Source organism: Aulostomus chinensis, chromosome 16, assembly GCF_037954235.1.
Source record: "Aulostomus chinensis isolate RoL2024-O1b breed Wild chromosome 16, RoL_Achi_v1.0, whole genome shotgun sequence".
Lineage (NCBI taxonomy): Eukaryota > Metazoa > Chordata > Actinopteri > Syngnathiformes > Aulostomidae > Aulostomus > Aulostomus chinensis.
Window position 1 is genome coordinate 12,199,407 of NC_141335.1, and position 19,732 is coordinate 12,219,138.

At 42.2% G+C, this 19,732-nt stretch overlaps 1 protein-coding gene across 4 annotated transcripts in view; it reads right to left on the reverse strand.

Moving 5' to 3' along the window:
* marchf8 (membrane-associated ring finger (C3HC4) 8) overlaps positions 1-16,393 on the reverse strand; it is a 94,727-nt gene extending 78,334 nt beyond the window's left edge. Inside the window, exon 1 of one of the 4 annotated variants that reach the window (XM_086179783.1) lies at positions 16,056-16,393. The gene's annotated coding sequence lies outside the window, so the exon portion shown is untranslated. The other 3 variants (XM_086179784.1, XM_086179785.1, XM_086179787.1) reach the window with 3 other exon arrangements.
* Positions 16,394-19,732: the final 3,339 nt, after the last annotated feature.

Sequence of the window (19,732 nt, forward strand, 5' to 3'; positions counted from 1 at the left end):
TATCTAGGCAGAAGAAAAAAAAAAATCAGGGCTGTACAGCCCAGCTATTCATAAGTCTTGCTTTGATGCCATTATATGAATTATTTCATTTTGTCATGAAGCGACTTTTTTTTTGTGATAACAGGTGAATAGATTTTCTTTTCTCCACAAAACAAAAGGAAATGAGACAAATATATTTAGCTTTAGAAAACAAGTGATCAATTATTCAGCATCTCAAGAATTTAAAAGAGCAAATTTTCTTGTCATAAAAGGGGGAATTTCTCATTATCTTGAGAATACAAAAGGTTGATTTCTTGAGATAATATATCAAATTGTTTCAAGGCCATGGTGTAATTATGGGTATTTCAAATATGAACGTCTAGCCGTTGTTTTTTGTCCCCCATCACAATTCATAAGTGAACAGGACATAAATGAAATAAATTGGCCTGAAGCAGCGACAGGCTGAAGCAAGAGGATGAGATCTTAGGTTTTCTCATGATTGCTGTCACGAGAAAGCAGCATTTCAAAAGTAACTGTGAGCGTCGGAGCGGCGCAATCCATCAAAATGTGAGTGAAATCGCAATTCAATCAAAAGAAGGTGTTATGTTTGTTAAAGGCTAATCGTGTGTCAAAATTCCATTACAAATTGAATAATTTGGTGGTGCAGAGACCTGCTTACGCAGTTCTAAATGAAAATAATAATGTAAAACTTAACATTCTCAATAAGCCAAAGTAATTGCAATTAGATATAAAATCCAAATTAGTCTAGTCCTCGGGAGTATAGAGGGTCGCTGTGAGCTTCCGTCCACAGAAACTTTTTTTGTGAAATGCAACTTAGAGAGAAGGAAAATGTTTTTCTACTCAATATCTTTGTGAACTCTCTGCTGCCCTAAATGTAGAGAAAGGGAAGTTTCGAACTCAGGAAGCCACAGATCCCTTGTTTATTGTATGAGAACACACTAAACATGTAACTCCATGAAATCAGATTTTTCTCTCCTGCTTTTTCCATTTCTAAGTAATTTCTCATCTCTATTTATTGCCCATTTATACAAGTATGAGGGAAACATTACTGTCGAATTTGCTTAACTGTTCGTACAAATTCAAAAATGCACAGATGCAAATTCACACCGACAAGTACAGATTTCCATTCTGGGAATTTAGCCAAAGCTGATGTTACTGCAAAGTGAGCAGGTGCAGTTTCTGGCTGTTGATGAGCGGAGATGAACAAACATCACAAGACCTCCATACAACAACACATGCACCTTTCAGCAGGAGGAACACGATCAGAGAGAAGGCAGGCGAGAGGATCTCATTCGCAGGTCTGGACTCTCACTGTCAGCTCAGCTGAGTGCTTTGGGTCAGGTTGACCGTCGGTGAAGGAGTGGTTGCAGAAGAAACTCTCCATTTTAATGACACACTGACAAAACCGAGAGACGGAGCAGCAGGTGAATTGCGAAATTGTTGAACTGGTGTTGTGCAAGGAAGATGCTGAAACATGTTGGCCTACAAGTGAGCCAGTCAGCCAGCAAATCACATACAAGCCTGCAATTGCATTGTTGATGAAATTGAAAATCAGGAAAAAGAAAGGGGCAAATGTTTTTGTTCCAGCAAACAGAAGCTTCGGTTTTATTTATTAAAAAAAAAAAACAGGATCGATGGAATCAACTGACTCTCCAAACAGCTGCAAATGAATTCCACAAGTCTCCCCAGTCCTGTTAAATAAAGGTGTGTGTTCCTGTGTTTTACCGCGTGCCGTTTCTCAGGCAAACACATCAAAGCAGTAACATCAAAGGCGCTGGTCAAATGTTTTGCTTTGAGAGAGATTAATTGAATGCTGATGCAATAACGGCCCCCAGATTGTAGGTGTATTAGTTCTTTTAAGTCCAGCGCAGGAGCTAATATGTCTGTTCCCCTCATTGCTGATGTTGAAGGACAAAAAAGGCGTGGGGGTCATTAATACACAAACATCAATCTCCTTTAACATTTATGGACTGAATACACTGTGTAAACATTTATACATGTGATCGACACCAAATTACTTCCTGAGCAACTAGTAGTGCAATGACAGAACGTGGGTACTTCCAGCAACTTTTAATTAAACCTAATCAAATTAAGGAAAATATCCAGAGACGAGAGTCATCTCAGCTGCATTAGCCATGTGTTCCACAAGATAGACTGGTACCGTCACTGAGCTCCGTGCTGATCGCACTGAAAAGAAGTCATCTTGGGCTTAGTTACAATCTTTGGTAATTGTGGTAAAAGCAGCATGGAGGACAGCGACTGTGTTCCTGATACCGTGTCTGGTTTTCAAACTTAGCTTCCATCTGAACAATGTTAGAGAACCACTGCTTGACTGGCGGCAAATTACGGTGTTCGGCTGAGTTTTGTGTTCAAACTGATGTCAATTGAAGTCTAGCGAGTAAATCTACAGCAGGATCATTTGACCCTGGACTGAATGCCATTTAAAACTGTTTTCATGACTGTTTTCCATTGTGTACGTGGGTATTAGTGATTTTTTTTGGGGGGGGGGGGGGGCAAATGCATGATGAAACAACAGCAGGGCTGCACGGTGGCGCAGTGGTCAGCACTGTCGCCTCACAGCAAGGAGGTTCCGGGTTCGGGTCCCGGCTGGAGTCTCCATGTTCTCCCTGTTGCTGCGTGGGTTCTCTCTGGTACTCCAGCTTCCTCCCACAGTCCAAAGACATCAAGAGGGGACGAGGCTGATTGATACTCTAAATTGACTGTAGGTGTGAATGTGAGTGTGAATGTTTGTCTGTCTCTATGTGTTGGCCCTGTGATGGACTGGTGACCTGTCAGGGTGAACCCCGCCTCTCGCCCATAGCCACTGGGATAGGCTCCAGCCCCCACCCGCGACCCTTAACAGGAATAAGTGGAAGAAAATGGATGGATGGATGGATGGATGGATGGAAACTACAGCATGTGTTATAATAGAAATCAGACTAAAAGAAACGCCAATCAAATGTTTGGTCGGATCAGCTGGTCTGCATCAGCTGGTCTGCATCAGCTCCAGTTAAGAGTTGCTGTGGTGTAGCCTGAGTCTACAAGGATCCCAGCTGTTGCTCATCACTGCCATTATCTCAATTTTTAAATTGTGAGAGGCGAGGGAGTCTGCAGCACTGTTGATATACACTTTGTTGAGGTGTCAAAAATGTGGTAAATATAAGTTGGAAAAAAAACACAGTCTCCTTTAGCTGTACCTTAGGAGGATCATGGAACAAAATGTGTACTTCTCTCAGCTTAGATAGTTACGATGTGAAAAAGATGAGAAATTTGCCAACATTCCATCAAAAGTACTTTTTCTAGTGGAATATTACAGAACAGCTTGCTTACGCTTACTTTTGTGTATCTGCATCCAGTAAGCTGTTCTTTCTTGGTTCATGGTACACCCCTGAATGTAGTTTTGTAAATTTTGCAATCCTGCTGGAGACAGGCTGACAAACTGCAATGACAGCATAATTTGTTCCGAAATATAATCTGATCCGGGGCGCAATAGATAAAGGGAACACATCATTAATGACCAACATGCAGCAACAGACACTAACTCTATAAAATCTGAGAGGATTATTATTCAAAGCTGCCGTCCATACAGCAAATTCAGCGTTGCAACAAGGCTTAAGGCATTTATCCTGATTATGGGGATGGTGCCATGACATTAACATACAGCAAAGCCTATGATGTATGCACACACCGACGCCTGTTTCATATCAAAAAACAAATTGGCTTTAAAAAAAACAAAAAACAAATTTGACTTGTCGTCGTGTTAACTTCATCTTTTACCATGTTTGCACACTTCCTCATACCTCCTGTCTCAGGGGACATTTAAGGCTAATCCGCCAGCAACTTTGAGACATGTCACAACTCAGCTGAAGAGTAATGAGGAATGAGTCCGGTTTCCTGCAGTGTGTCACTATTCAGTACAGAAGTTGCACAACACTTACTTTGCTCCTTCAGTCAAGCAGGATGCAACTTGTATTTCTCGAGGCAACTACAGTGGTTCGATGTGTTCAAAGTTGATGACAGTCATAGAATACAGTAGTTCACAGTAGCGCAGTATTACTGTGACTAAAAAGGACAAGTAGGCCCCTTGCTGTGCCAGAATGAGGAAATGAGAAATATTTTCACCAGAAGACAAACTAAAAGTATTTTTAAATGAGAACCACAGCTGTGACATTACCAGTAAACACATCCCTGTTACTGGTAAGTTCTTGTTTCTCCACACATCCACCATTCCTCAGCCCAGTGTTTATTTTCCCTCAACAGCAGAATAACTGCACTTTGTGTGGAGGAGCAGCAGGCTGTAACAGCCCACCACAGCGCTGCATGAACCAGCACAAGACATGAAAGTTGTGTGTGTGTGAGAGAGAGAGAGAGAGAGAGACCCAGGATGTAGGAATCAGGAAACCACACACTGCCGGACAGCTTGAGAGGCTGCTGGTTTGAACCGGTGGCTTTTCTCGCTGACTGGCCAGCAGCAGCGCAGTATCTGAAGGGCTGCGTGGCCCCTTACACAGCAGTTAACCAGCAAATGTAACATAAAGACACCTACAATCACACTCAGGAAGTCCACATGTTGTAATGAGTCTCCGGCTAAAAAAGCTAGTTTATGTAAGCAATAAACAAAAAACTCATCTTAAATGTTCCTGATTCGAGTCCGGCCACAAACCTTTCTTGCATTCTCTCTTTTCTCTGAATTCTCTCTCTTCCATAGTTAAAACTGCAATAAATACTTTTGAAAAAAGTCAATATCTGCCTCGCCTCTCAGAAAACACTGTAGCAAATTTACAAACATACACAAAACAAACAAACAAACACACACACACACACACACACACACACACACACTACTGCGACCACATATTGAGAACGTAAAATCACAGATGGGCCTAAGCTGGTACACAACATTCTCAAAATGTCCCTCTACAAATGATAAAAGACAGCAACATGTTATTGAATCATGTGGGGGTGACTATAATGAAGCTGAACTATTAAACTTGATTCCAACAGAGGGTGCTGTTTACATTTTGACTGGATTAAAGGCCTCAAAGTGATTCTTGCTAACTCAAAGCAACCGGCTAGAACGTTAGCTGCTTCAGTTGACTCAGTCACATTTTTATCTAACAAGACGCCTAAAGATTTCGTCACAAGTGTTGTTTCTATGGCAGTATGTTTGATGTGCCAACTAAATGTGGTTAAAAGAGGAAAAACTCCTGAAATCCCCATATAAATGAATTTTAGCTACATGCTGTCACACAAGCGCGCCATACAGTGCAAACAAACCCATGTTTGGCCTTCACCAAAGTCAATACAGCCTTCTGGAGAAAATATTGCTCACCCTGTATAGATTATGAACTGTTATAATCTCACCGATAAGAAAACATATCATACACTGAACCGTCAGATGAGACACTCCACTGTGAGTCAGCAGGGATATGAGTGAGTTTCTGCTGCTGTTTACTTATAATCTATAATCTGGGTATTTCTCATGTACCACAAATACACAGTTTCACAGTTGACACATGCCACAAACTCGATTCTAAGTGAGGTTTTTGCAAGCCTGAGTGACTGACAGCTATATGAGGTCCACATTAAAGTAGATATCAGGAGTTATAAATGGCCACCAGGCTTTGCTTCCTATCTGCAAGCCTATTTTGAGGGCTAAAAAAGTCCCACCGCTAGTGAGAATAAATTTGTGCTTATGAACAATTCATGAACGAGGAGTTGGGTACATCAAGAAATAATGGCATCAGCAGACATTTTTCATATGCAGATGTACTTTGTTAATGTTTGATTCTCTCTCGCAAACAAGGAAATTATTCTGTATGCAATAAATGCTGCTTAATGCACAAAAAAATGTTTTTATATAATGTTTAGCACCCTTGGACACTTAGGCAGTCAGTGTATTTTTTTTTTTTCCCTACAGGCAGATTATGCCTTTGTTTGAAAGTGGAAGCAGAGACAGAAAATGAGGAACAGTGTGACATGTTGCCAAGGACTGCAGGCAGGAATCAATGTAGACTGCAGAAGGACTGCATGTACGTAAACAGAGACAATAATGTTAATGTTAAATAAATGTTCATTCCTGTTGAGAAAATATCAGCTTATTACTAGAACACAAAAGCATCATCATCATGAAATCAGAATTATACGTGGCCTCCTTGCCACTGAAAAACCCTGCATATCGGATGGCCACTAATTTAGACCCAGATCCTCCTCCGTGCAGTAGCCATATCCACGGTAACGGAGCAAATGATGATGTCTGAATGGTTTGACATGGCGACCCAGCATCCTCCACATGCAGCCCTCATCTCTTTATAATTGGAATAATCAGGCACCATAATAACCTGCCAACAACACGCACACACACACACACACACACACACACACACACACACACACACACACACACACACACACACACACACACATCTGGGTTTATTAGAGGGAGCAGTTGCACTCCTCTGACCCATGTGATGCTGCATATACAAAGCAAAGAGCCCATTATGAGACATGTTGTTCTTCTCAGAACACATTAAAGCCTGGAGGCTACAATGGACTGGTTACATCGGCATGACCAACACATTTGTGCTTTTATACACCTAATGATGTCACACACTCCAGTCATGTTTGGTTTCTTGAGTTTCATTATCTAGGAAAGTACAAGAGCAGGTCTCCTGACTCCGCCCTGCACAGATTGAATTATGATAAAGGCTCTCAGAAAAGACAGATACCCAATCTCACCCTTCATTAGCTGCTCGCCAGAATGGTCTGAATGTGACCATGAACACGGTCACGCCGCATTCCACAGCTCTCACACACATACACGGCCTTATATATTTATTCAACTAAAATAATATTTGCCACACACTCATTCAAGCATCAAATGTATTTGTAGAAACAACAGCAAAAGGAATTAATTATTCAAATCACCATTATTAACTTCAACACACGCAGGAATTAATTAAAATAATCAAAGAATTCAAGGACACTGAAGCGAAGGAGAATTATTCTTAAAACAATGAACAGTAAAAAGTCTCTGACATGAGGATGTACTTGAGATCTCAGTCATGAAAATCTTTGGCATTGACAGAGCAACAGCAAAAAGAAAGTTATTAGCAATAAAAACTTATTTCATATCCGTAGTTAAATTACAGAAGGGACTCGACTTGCAGAAAGCCGCATTAAAATTACACCTCTAACTGTACATAAACCGTCTTGTAAATGGTGGTTTGATAATGTTCCAGAAGAAAAACAAACATTCCACTGTAGTTGCACAGCACTTCCCAGAGATCGCATGACTATCAGCGCTTAAAATACAAAGTCATCTTTCTTTGCAGCCACAGAGGCTGAAGCTCGGGCCAATTACGCCATTTTTCCTCCCGTTAGTCCAAACAACACTGATGCTGCATGACGAATGCTTGGAGGAAAAACACAGAAACTTTTAAAGAGATGCCAATAAGACAAATACAACTGCATAATATCAGTGAGACAGACAAGGAGGAAGAGGAATATATTGAGAAGCAAAGGTCACCAACAGTCATTGTGCGCATATATATTCTATCATGAATATATCTGATCGTAAAACTGCACAGACCAGAAATGCTCTAGTGGTCCAGCACAGCAAAGACTAACTTTAGTCTAAGCTTGAAGGTGGACTAGTTTAACTAGATGCGGACAGAACATCTGGCCACTATGAGTCCAGTTCTATTGTGAATCAGCCTGATGTTGAAGTGACATTTAGCCAGAAAGCAAACAAATAATAATGCTGATCATCACCATGTTAAATCCAGCAGAAGACAAAAACTTGGAAATCAATACCCAGGATGATCTTATTCACTCTTCATACTTAAACCTATGAAAAATAATGCACTGTAGTTTGTATCAAACCGACGTAATGGGGAGTCAGGAGATGTGAGTGATACACGGGACCTTTGCAACCATTCTTATTTACCAGGAGGATTTCTGCTTATGAAAGTTTGCAGAGGAAAAAAAACAACCTGATTGTTCCCGTCTATATATCACACACGCCTATTCGAGATGAAGGTTTACTCCGACGAATGAAAATACATCTCTGTCTATCTTTTAGAAATCCAGTGATGTATAGTGTGTTGAAGGTTAAGTTTGGTAGGAGGTTAGTTTCAAGGTCTAATAATTCAGCTGTAGCTTGAATAAAAGGAGCTAGCTTCAGCACGTAGAAGAATTATAAAATATCCATTAACGTAAGAGGTCATACATGTGAGTTAACACGCTCTTTGATGATAATAAAAAGGGCATGGCCTTTGTTTAATTGGTTTTTGATTGATTCATTATTCATTTTAAATGTGCATCATTTGACGTCCCAGCCTGCACACAATTAGAGGCTATACGGAGAGAATCCACATATACCGGAGACAACATTAGCAGAGCAAAGATGTATACAGCACCTCTGTTCCTAAAGTGGAGCCAATTATCATCTTCCGGTTTCACGCGCCACATCAGTTTATCGCTCGCTGCTTTTCAAGACACCATCAGTTCTACGTGCCTCAGATAAATTTAAAAGGAAACACCTGAATGTACAGACTGTACAGGTGATGCTTCTATATGAGGGATGACGAATCACCCAGTAGTTGAAGATGGTGATGAATGATTCTTCCACCAGAACAATCAACAGAGGCAAATTAGGAGCAGTTTTTTTTTCCCCCAATCATCAGCAAGGCTTCATTCGCCAGCAGGAGCGTCTCCACAAGCAGACCGTTTACATTGATTTTTCCTTTTGTGTCATTTAATAGTTTCTTTCTGTCACAATAAATGGGAAATTTCTGTTCATGCGCACAGATGAATCTCAAATTTCTTCACAACAGTTCAGAGCGCTGCAGGGATGAGGTACTGTTGTAGACCAACAGCAAGTTAGCATCTCCACAGGCTCTCTTGATCCAAAAAAAACAATCGGATTGTAATATAAAGAATAAGAAAAAAAGATATGAACTCTGAGGCAAACAAGAGTTTAGTAGACTTTTTGCAGAAATATACTTGAAGATACAAACAAAATACACAATAGATGCATGACTTCAACGCCATCCCAACTAGCTTCTTCACCATGATGAAATTTAACATCCTTGACAGCCTCTGTGGTCTCATTTAGCCACTTGTTACCGACAGAAGTTATTAATAAAGATGAAACCTCAAAACTAATGTGTGGTATTGTCTGTTGTATTTTATGCTGAAGAATAAGGACCAGGACGGCACAGCAAGAAGTTTACGGGCTCGAGTCCCAGCTCGGGAACGGGATCTTTCTGTGTGGAGTCTCCACGTTCTCCCTGTTCCTGTGTGGGTTCTCTCTGGTACTCCAGCTTCCTCCCACAGTCCAAAGACATGCAATTGGGGACGAGGCTGATTGATACTCTAAATTGACCGTAGGTGTGACTGTGAGTGTGAATGGTTGTTTGTCTATATGTGTTGGCCCTGTGATGGACTGGTGACCTGTCCAGGGTGAACCCCTTGTAGCCCGAAAGCCACTGGGAAAGGCTCCAGCCCCCCTGCGACCCTTAACAGGATAAGTGAAAGAAGATGGATGGATGGATGGTATATGGACCAGAGTATTTTGAGCCCTTGTTAACTGCAGACCTTATTTCGCCCATTCAAACTAGACTGAGTGAAAGAAAACTCTTTCTAGCCTGGTACAACGTTGGTCAGGCTGAACAGCTAGCATGCTATATCTTTCTGTTCACCTGGCTGTCAGTGCTCACAATCACCATCAACAACGGTCCCATGCAGGGCCACCATGGTTGTACCAACATCACCAACTCATCCCCAAATCTACCACTAGCTCAGATGTCTCGTTCTCCATTTTCTGACTCAACGGGATGTCAGCCACGTCAGTATCCAGCTTGCTAGTGCCACCTTCAGCTCCTGAGTGTAAATTTCTCTGCTACTTAATTCACACATCAACAATGAGGAATCACTCACTCACTCAGCCCCTAACACATTCACAGGTCCCCTCCCTCTAGTCTCGGCCAAAAAAACCTGTTGACTTGGAGCCGAGGGAAGCAGACATTTAGTTTACTTCCAGGTTTTAGGAGGCACTCCCACACAGCTCTATTACTCCAGCGGAGCCTAGCCTGTGTGTGTGTTGAGTGTGTAGTTAAATAAGCATCCAGCACTGTCCTACACCACTAGAGCCAGCGAGTGCTCTAATGATGTCATCAACCACAGACTGCTACCTGCAGCGGTGCCATCCCACAAGGGTCCATTCAGCTGAGCCAGCACCTCTGCACGGTTGATGTATAGCAGCTGTCGAGCACCCCCCCCCCCTCCCACCACCACCACCACCCCCCATCTCCCCCTCATACATCATCATTTTTTTGCATCCTCACACGACATGCACATTCATTTTAACTACTGCCTTTACTCCGGTGAGTTTTATTTCACGTGTGTAGATGACATCATCCACAGGAGGAAGTCATTAGATTGGATCAATACTATAACTCCCTACGGATGAAGACAGCCCGGCCCCCGTGGGACAGAGAAGCAGGGCCGCTGGGATTGAGTTAGTGAGCTGGAGGAGGACAGGAACGACACAGTATGATTATTATGTTATTGTATTACAGCCAGACAGACGCTGATACAACAAGACACGTAGGAGATTATAGTCCAGGATCAGATAGCAAAATCTGAGCAGAGGCAATGTGGCGTTAGAAACCTTGTGGTACATTTGCAGCTGCCATGTGGGTATTGTTAATATAGTGTTAATCATTTCAGCTGAAGATCAAGTTTAAAAGTTACTAGTAAAAAAAAAAAAGAGGGGACGCCCCACACCACCAGAGCTGCCTTATAGCCACAGGAGGCCAGAAACACCCTCATCCTGAATAATGTGCACGCAGTATGCTGTAAAAGGGAACAAAAATCATCAAGTTATTGTTGTTGTTGCTGCTTCCTGGATCCATTTCCTGTCTCTTCTCAGAATGCAATCAATATTGTTTTAGAGATTAACCACCCGAATGAGAAGACGGGGGCGTCAGCAGCTTGAGTAGGGGTGCAGAGTGAGTCAAGGATGCGTGAAATGGGTTGACATTCAAATCAGAAATGGAAATATATTAAGACTGAAGAAAACAGCTGTTGAGTGCTTTGGAAATGCATGCTGCCATCACAGTGTTATGGTTAACTAGAACATGATCACAACCTGCAACACCACCACAGCTACAGGAGAGAAACACGATGTGGATCATCGTTGTCAACAAAATGAAATCAAATCTTTAAAGAGGGTTTTTTTTAGGGGGGGGGGGGGTTACACTTAAAGTATCACCTACAATCATCAAAACCCTGTTTACGTGAAAAAGCTTGCGGGTGGAAACAACAAAATATTTTAACGGACGTGCCTTCCGTTTAGATGGCGAAGGTGTTTTGGGGGGCTTGAAAACGCAAAAAACTGGAACAACCCACCAGAGTGGAAAACTTAAAAAACGCTCCACCGTCGCGTTCCCGTCTAGACTGCTAAAGACGCAGAAGTCTGCTCACGTCGTGCGCTCGTTTACATCACTTACATGCGCCAGTGCAGGGAAATAAGCAAACATGTCAGAGTTATTATACGTTTGCATACTGCTCAAATTTGTGTTTTTAAGTTTGTTAAAAGATATGTTCTTGTTCTTAGCTATTTATGTAAAACACTGTTATTCTGGAACGAGTCCTGCACAGGTAATATTTAAATTTGTATGTTTGAGTTAGGAAATACTCATTTTAAAACTGATCAGTCATTTGTGTGCATTTTTCTTAACAACAAAAACAAATAAGTAGATTTGTTTATTTTATCACAACTGCCATATTGTACACAATAATTGCGACATGTGTTTTACCAAATCATGCAGCACCAGAACCTGTCTGCAGTAGATGTGGATCAGCGTGTCTGCCATGCTGAGCCCCCAAAAATGGCTGTCTAATAACAAAAGTAAAGCAGTGAATATGCTACAGTTATTGCATACATGCAATTGCTGATTTATTTATTTATTTTTTTTCAAATCTTTGGAGTTTCCACTGCTCCAGGCTCCCTGCAAAGAAGACACGCGAACCCGCACCTAGTGGAAGTAAGACCCCTTAGACTACGGCTGACCACTTCACACAACTCCATCTGAGCTGTCCCTTTAAGATACTGCCAAAGCAGCAGTAACACCAGCACATGAGCCATTCTTCTTGTTGAAATCATCTCCAGGAGTTGTTCAGTTGAATTTGATTGAAACGGCAATAGAAAAGTAGCACCGAGGCTGTCAAACCCTCCTCTGTTCCATATTGTGGAACACTGTGGGAGGCATATTTCACCATCACAACCTATTGTGTTTAACAATGACGGCAGCAAGCTACTCTAGCAGCCTTCAGATACTTTTGACTGCATTCTTTCCGCCCTTCAATTACTCTCCTCCGAACGCATCTCTGACGACTGGAAGCATGAGTTAATTTGCAAGCGCACAATGGCATAGTTCATTAAGACTGCTGGCTCCTTCGTTCTCAGTTCCAGCAGCTTAACGGGCTCAGTCGCCCTCTTCCTCACATTTGGAATCATAATTATGGCTTTAACTTTTTCTTTTCTCCTGGAGTTGGCTCTGTCAGGACGACTGATGACTTCAAAGTCCGCAGACAGCTCTGGCAGCTCAGGAACAGATGAGGTTTTCATAATGGCAGAATGCTTGTTGATACCAGCAAAATCCCTCGTTGTCAGAGGGCGCACAGGCAACCCAGTCATGAAGAAGATCCACGAGGAGAGCGGCATGCTGCCTCAAAGCCAATACTTCACTCAAAATGAGTATTTTGCCTTCCGTGTTCACAAATGGGTGTCTTGAGCTCAAAGTCATTTTTTTCTCTTCTGCATCTGTTTTTTTTTTTTTTTTGTGACTCCAGAATGCAGAAAGAGCCAGGCCACGTTTAGCTTGAAGCTAATAGCGACTGACAGCGAACAACAGCAAAACAGTCAAAAAATTTCTGGTTTACAAACTCTGAAGCGCATCGCCTGGTACACTTAATGAAGTCTTTATCCATCCATATCCTCCTTAATCAATAATAAACTGGGGTCCGACTAATATGGGATTTTTAAGCCTTGATTTAAGAGCAGAAAAATCACTGATAACCAACATTTGAAACTGCTAAGGTAAAATTTTGTGCTGGACTGATAAAAGAGCAACGTTCACTGTGCATAAATTTTGTGCTGAAATGGTATGTTAAAAAGGTAGAAGGCTATTTTCTTGAAGAAATAACTTAGTTAATGTAAAAACAAAACTAAACATGACCACTTGAATAAAAACCAAATTGAAATGGTGAAAAAACAAAAACAAGGCTGAGGTGCCAGAGCACTCTTTATGGACACATGGCATTGCACCATTTTTCAGCCATTGTTTTCTGCATAATTTGTGCTCTAGATTAAAGTTTTTCTGATATGGGCACATATTGGAATACGTATACACTGATACAATATAACTATGATAGGCCCGTGATAGGCTGATAAGGTCGCTTCCACTAAAAACCAACCGTAACACCTCTGGTTTGGGGCTAACATGGACGACCACCAGAGGGGTGGTTCATATCAGTGTGCTAGCTGGTCGCAATAGTTTTTAGCTCAAATAAAAGTGTTTGTGGATTACAAAGCACGGCTGGATAAGGAAGATTTGGGTGTGCTTGAGAGTTTGCATACAGTATGGACATTTTTAGCCAGTCTTGCTGTTGTTAACCGTCAGTCGCCCTTAGCCCCGAGCTAAACTACGAGGCTGGCCTTTCCTGCATTCTGGAGTCACAAGTAAATGAGGGGGGGGGGGGGGGGGATGTATATGTGAGCTCGTGACACCCATTTGTCAGTACTTGAGAGGAAAAATACATTTTATGGGTGAAGTATCATTTTGTCACTTGGATGGAGTCGTATGAAAGGAGAGAAGTTCATGTATCTAATGACAGGTTGGTGCAAATGTATTCCAAGTTTTTGAGCTTTAACCATGGAAAAATTACCAGTTCTTTTCTATCTTCAAATAAAATCTCTTGATCATGGCTTCCTACTTCTGCTGTAAGTACAGAAATCAAAACCTGAAATCACTGTAATTTGAGAACAGCTGACGGATTAAAGGGTGACTTGTAGTTTTGTTTTTTTCAGACGGTAAATTAAAAAGCTCAAACATGAAACTGAGATTAGAGCTCCAAGTGCTCTCCTTCAAAAAAGGCGCCCGTCCGCCACCATTATTCAAAAGCCGAAACATAAAAAAGTGTTAGAGCAGGGAAAAAGAAGCCAGTCTATAAGCGGTAATCCAATGTGAGGAGGAGGCAAGATTAGTAGCGAGGCCGAGAGAATAAGCATTGTATTATTTAGCAAGTTTATCCATGCACACTCAACAGAAACTAATGGCACAATGAGGCTTCACATCCTCACAGGCCTTCAATCTCTCACAACCAATTTGCAACCAATGGCTACAGTGATGCAACACACACACACACACACACACACACACACACACACACACACACACACAAGCATCCCCCGCATGATTAAGATCATAAAGCAGTCTTTGATATGAAAGACTTGTTATGAAGACAGGTTTGACCTCCTGGTGGGCATCCAGTCTTTCCATCATATCACCTTGGAAAAGGTTGATGGAAACAGCAAAATCTTAAAAAAGCTTGCTTCAGGTGTTAGAGTTGTTTGAAAAAGCATTAACACATATAACGGAAGATGGGACTATTTAATTTGACAGTAGAAGACCAAGTCTCCTTACAACAGTAATTTGTCCAATAGGTGAAACTGGAATTACAGCCTGTCAAACTGAAAGTAATTCCTCAAGACCGCTCATTTTCAGACTGGAGGCTCTTCTTCCTCTTCTCCTTTCTTTGTTACAGCCATATGTAACGTTACCTATATCGCCACCTTCTGGCGGTACTAAGCAGCCAATTTTATTCATGCAGAACCAATTTATGGAGGCACACCTAACGCATGTGTCCTTTTCTGCAACATTTCTTAAGTTTGCTTAAAATTCACATGACAATTTAAAGAACACTAAAACATTGTCATTTAACATGCGTTTCACCAAACCATTAGGGAGCAGTGAGCGGCGGCAGCAGCACTCCAGGATCAACTCCCCAGCTTCCCGCTGTCTTAACAGGAGCATAAAATCAATGTACATGTCATGTATGGTGAAGGGAACCCAAGCAGATGTGGGACAGAAAGGATCTGGGGTGGCCAGGACTCAAACCTGGGACCTTCTGTTCAGAAGTGTGAAGAAGGACTGAGATGGTATCTTGCCTATACAGTAGCTATGATGGCAGGACAGTAGAGGGGGATGGAGAAGAAAGCTGATACTGCAGCAGAGTAACACGAGAGCCCCTGTAACGTTCAGGGGGGCAGGGATGGTGCACATCTAACTATTTATCAGGCAAAGCAGCGGCAGCTTCATGAAAGTGTGTGTGGATGCAGGAATGAGTGTGACTGCAGCTATATAGGGCGCTCCTCTTGGTTTCATTATAGGCACTAGCAGCCCCACTGACTGTACATCTGACACACACTTGCAGATGAGACACCCAGAGAGATGCGTATCTGTAGTCCTTAGTGCACATAATGCACTGTGGCAGCTGATTAAATCATATTAAATTACAAATCAAAAGCACCCTAGAGCACAGACAAACTGAAACATAACCGAGTTGCACAATAATAAATGAGAATTTCATGGTGTCCCATCAAGCGTTACAAAAGGAAGTAACAAAGGCGTCCTCGGGAGTCGTCAAACACTCCTGCTGAATAGACGAACCTCATGGATGAATACATTAAAGCATATTAAAATGTATTTCCGTACCTTAATCACTGCAGGCTACCGGACCGTCACTGCTGGCTTCAATGCAATAAAAAGGAAAAGGTAAATTCTCACACAGCCACGTCCGAGTACCAACTAGACAAACGTCCGTCAGACCGACCGACCGAACGAGCCGTCAGCCGCCTCCGGTTGGACTTAATAAAGCGCGAGGCGGCGGCGCGGAGAGCCGGTGGCAGCGTCAGCGTGGACGGAGACGGACGCATCACTGCATGGCTCCATATTCCTAGCGACACAACAAGAAGACTCACTCACCGCTGTGTTGGCCCCCGAATAACAACGCGTTGTTTACTTCATTGCACCCGCCGAGCAGCTGGATGGTGCGTCACCGACTTCCGCGTTAAGATGGAGTGGGGGGAAAAAAAAAAAAACCAAACACACACACATACACACACGCACGCACGCACACACGCATGCACGCACACACAGGAGAGACATATACGTTTAAAGCACAGGCGGCGCACTCCAAACGATGAAGGTAGTGATGATGAGGAGGATGAGGGTAATGTTAATGATATGATAATGTCTCCTGCCTTATTATTAGAGATGGGGAGGATTTCGTAGCTCCGCTGATCCATATATTTATTGATTAAAATGTGATAAAATAACCACTCCGATTGCCAGTGAAAGGTCGGTTTAATTACTGACTATAAGAAGGCAGTTCTGAGCTAGCTGAGATGTTAGCATCTTCATCTGTGCTGCTGCAGGTGGACTGCTGACGTGTAGCCTCATTATAAAAGGAGAAAACTGATTTGATGTCCAGGATGTATAACTTGTTCCCGTGCTTCGATTAATTTGTGGCCACGGGATAGAAGTTGTTCCCACACTTTGATGAACTGGAGGCTAGAAATTAGCCGAAGCATCAAAACAACATGACTCTTGTGGCCGCAAATATTCCTCTCTCTACTCTCCCTTCATCACGAGGACAAACCCAAATGTTGCTGCTACATGTTGGCAAACATGACGTGTTTACCGGTAAGCTGTTTGTCTTAAGGATTCAAGTAGCAAAAAAATAAAATTAATTAATGCAACTAATATGTTTATTGGACTTCCTTCTGTTGTGTCCTTGATAAAGTCTCTTTATTATTATTTGTATTAATTAATTTATTTATTATTAGCACCATTCTTGTTATTATTATTATTATAATTATTATTGAATACCTGGAGAGGATGTTCTAGCCTTAAAGGGATTTAAAAGTGCCTGAGCATGCTTGTCTGTCTTCTCTGACTTCATGAAAACTGTTCTAGGTCACTGGCCAAGATAGCGCATTTAGCGGTTGATGAATTTTCATTAAATTCCTTCAGCCATTGTGAAACAGGTTGAAAGAAGAGTGCGTCTGCTTCCAAAAACCCTCTTTGTTATGGTAGTCTATTTTGATCAGAGGGATACATTTTACAGCTCCAGAAGATGGTATGAGGGCGGCACGGTGGTGCAGTGGTCAGCACTGTGGCCTCACAGCAAGACGGTTCCAGGTTCGAGTCCCGGCTCAAGTACAGGATCTTTCTGTGTGAGTCTCCATGTTCTCCCTGTTCCTGTGTGGGTTCTCTCTGGTACTCCGGCTTCCTCCCACAGTCCAAAGACATCAAGAGAGGACGAGGCTGATTGATACTCTAAATTGACTGTAGGTGTGACTGTGAGCGTGAATGGTTGTCTGTCTCTATGTGTTGGCCATGTGATGGACTGGCGACCTGTCAAGAGTGAACCCTGCCTCTTGCCTGAAGGCTGGGATAGGCTCCAGCCCCACACGACACTTAACAGGATAAGTGGTAGAAAATGGATGGATGGATGGAGCTGGTATGAATACTGTTCTTCATCATGTTCTGGAACCTCTATTTATGGCGATTGGGAAGAAACTGTATGAACAGATTTCTATTATTCCATGTTCATATTCCGTAGCTGCTTCAAGGTCTGTGTAGTGCTTTCTATTTTCATCATGTATTTGTTGAATAATGACCTGGAGTCCTGCCTTTTTGTGTTCATCTAAATAATGGCTCTATGCAGGGGATAAAGACACTGCTGCTGGTCTCATTTATAACGTGCCATACTACATCAGATATGTCCAACAGAGGGTCAGAATATATTCATTTTAATAAAAAAAAAGATACATATAGAGTCTGGTGTCTGTACCTTTCCGTTAGTTTAGGCAGGAAATACGACAGAGACCTTGGGGGAGGTCGATGTTCGCTGAGTGCACTTCTACTTGCCGAGTATGAATAGGCCTCAGTGTTTGACCAGCTCTGTAATACCACACAGAGAGTCGCTCTCTCACAGCAGCATGTTGGGAGAAGCTCACTTATCAAACAAGGGAATGTATCCTCTGTTAACTGGAAGGCTCGGCTCCATTACTGTGAAACCTGTCATTGTCTTTGGCCTTATTGCTAATGCGCATTCTGCCACTCCTTCCTGAGGGTGGGACAACGGGGCCTCTGTGTTCTGTCTGGATAAAGTGGGCACCTCAGTAGAGGGTCTGCCAAATTGTCATGCATGTGTCTTTGCGTCAGAGAGATACAGGCTGTCTCGCTGCATGGTGTGAACAAATTAAGACGAAGCAAGTTGTGTTGAATGAGCGAAACAGCTATTGAGTTGACACCAGAACAGCCTCGTCTTTACTGGATGAAAAATCTTCATCTTACTTGTTAAAAAGGGCCAAAGTGAAGGTTCTCACATTGAATCTAGGACAGGGTGAGAAAAACAAAGTAAGAAGGGCACACTCTAATTGTAGATAGTAAATAGAAGCTGCATGTGTGGTCATGCTGTCAAACATTTCGCAGGTATGACTTTTCCAGTAAGAGTCCTTCCTGTTGTTATGCCAGGAGCACAGAGAGCCTGTCAGACAAGTAATACTTGATTGTTGTGCAATATAATTCCTGATAAACTTTGTATATCTGAGACCCGTTACACGTTTACTCAAGACTTTGAGAGTTTATTTCATATTCAAACTCAAGAAAGCACTCAGAGAACTCCGCCAAGGCAAATATTTGGGCCTTATAAAGCCACAAGCAGTGATGAGTGAGTCCCTGCGTGTCTGTCCAGTAGCACGTGAGAGAGGGGAAAACTGAGGAGTGCATGGAGTAGACTAATGTGTGCACTGTGGTGCAAATACCATATCCTGTACCAACTGTGTGGCTCTAGAGAAAACACACTTTCTGTATATGATGCTGAATATCGTTGTTACATCGTTACTTCCTGTAACCACAAGGTGGTGATGACTGATCTGCCCCCAAATTCGAAGGGTTCTTCCTCGACCCATACTTCAACCCGCAGCAAAGAGAAGAAGAAAATCGCCCTTTTAGTTTTTGCATAATCCAGCTGGCAGACAACCACTGAGTATTTTAACTACCCCAGTATGAAACACAGTCTCTATACCGGCATAGCAAATGTAGCTAAACGCAGTACTTACGGGTTTTAAGCTGAGAAATTATTCAAAGCATGTATTTTGTCATGGATTAAAGGGGTAACTAGTAACTTGTGTATTTTCTGAGAAGCTTTATCAGACCTCGACACATTTTAGGTCCAGTGCCACCCACAATGAGCTACGTTTAGAAAATAACACAAAAGCATTGTTTTTTTGGTCTGTGTAAAATATAGACTCCCGGCTCTTGGCAGAGCAGCGAGAGGAAAGCTGAGCCATCCCGAAACAGAAAATAGATTTGGTTGGTGTGTTTGGTTGACACTTTCTGCAGCAGGAGCAGTGGGAGTCTTTTATGGGGTTTTTTTAAACCAAGAAAGTGGTTTGATAAGAGCATCTGAAAGGTAAAAGAATGTAAAGAATCCACTGTTCTTTGAACTCACAAACACAAAGATTTAAAAAGTAACAACTTGGTGCATTGAAGGACTTTGTGACTGAATTGCTTACATAACTCATCATGCCTCTTCCCAGACTGGTAAATCCCCCATCCGCTAAGCCCTAAACTTAGATTATAACAATGTT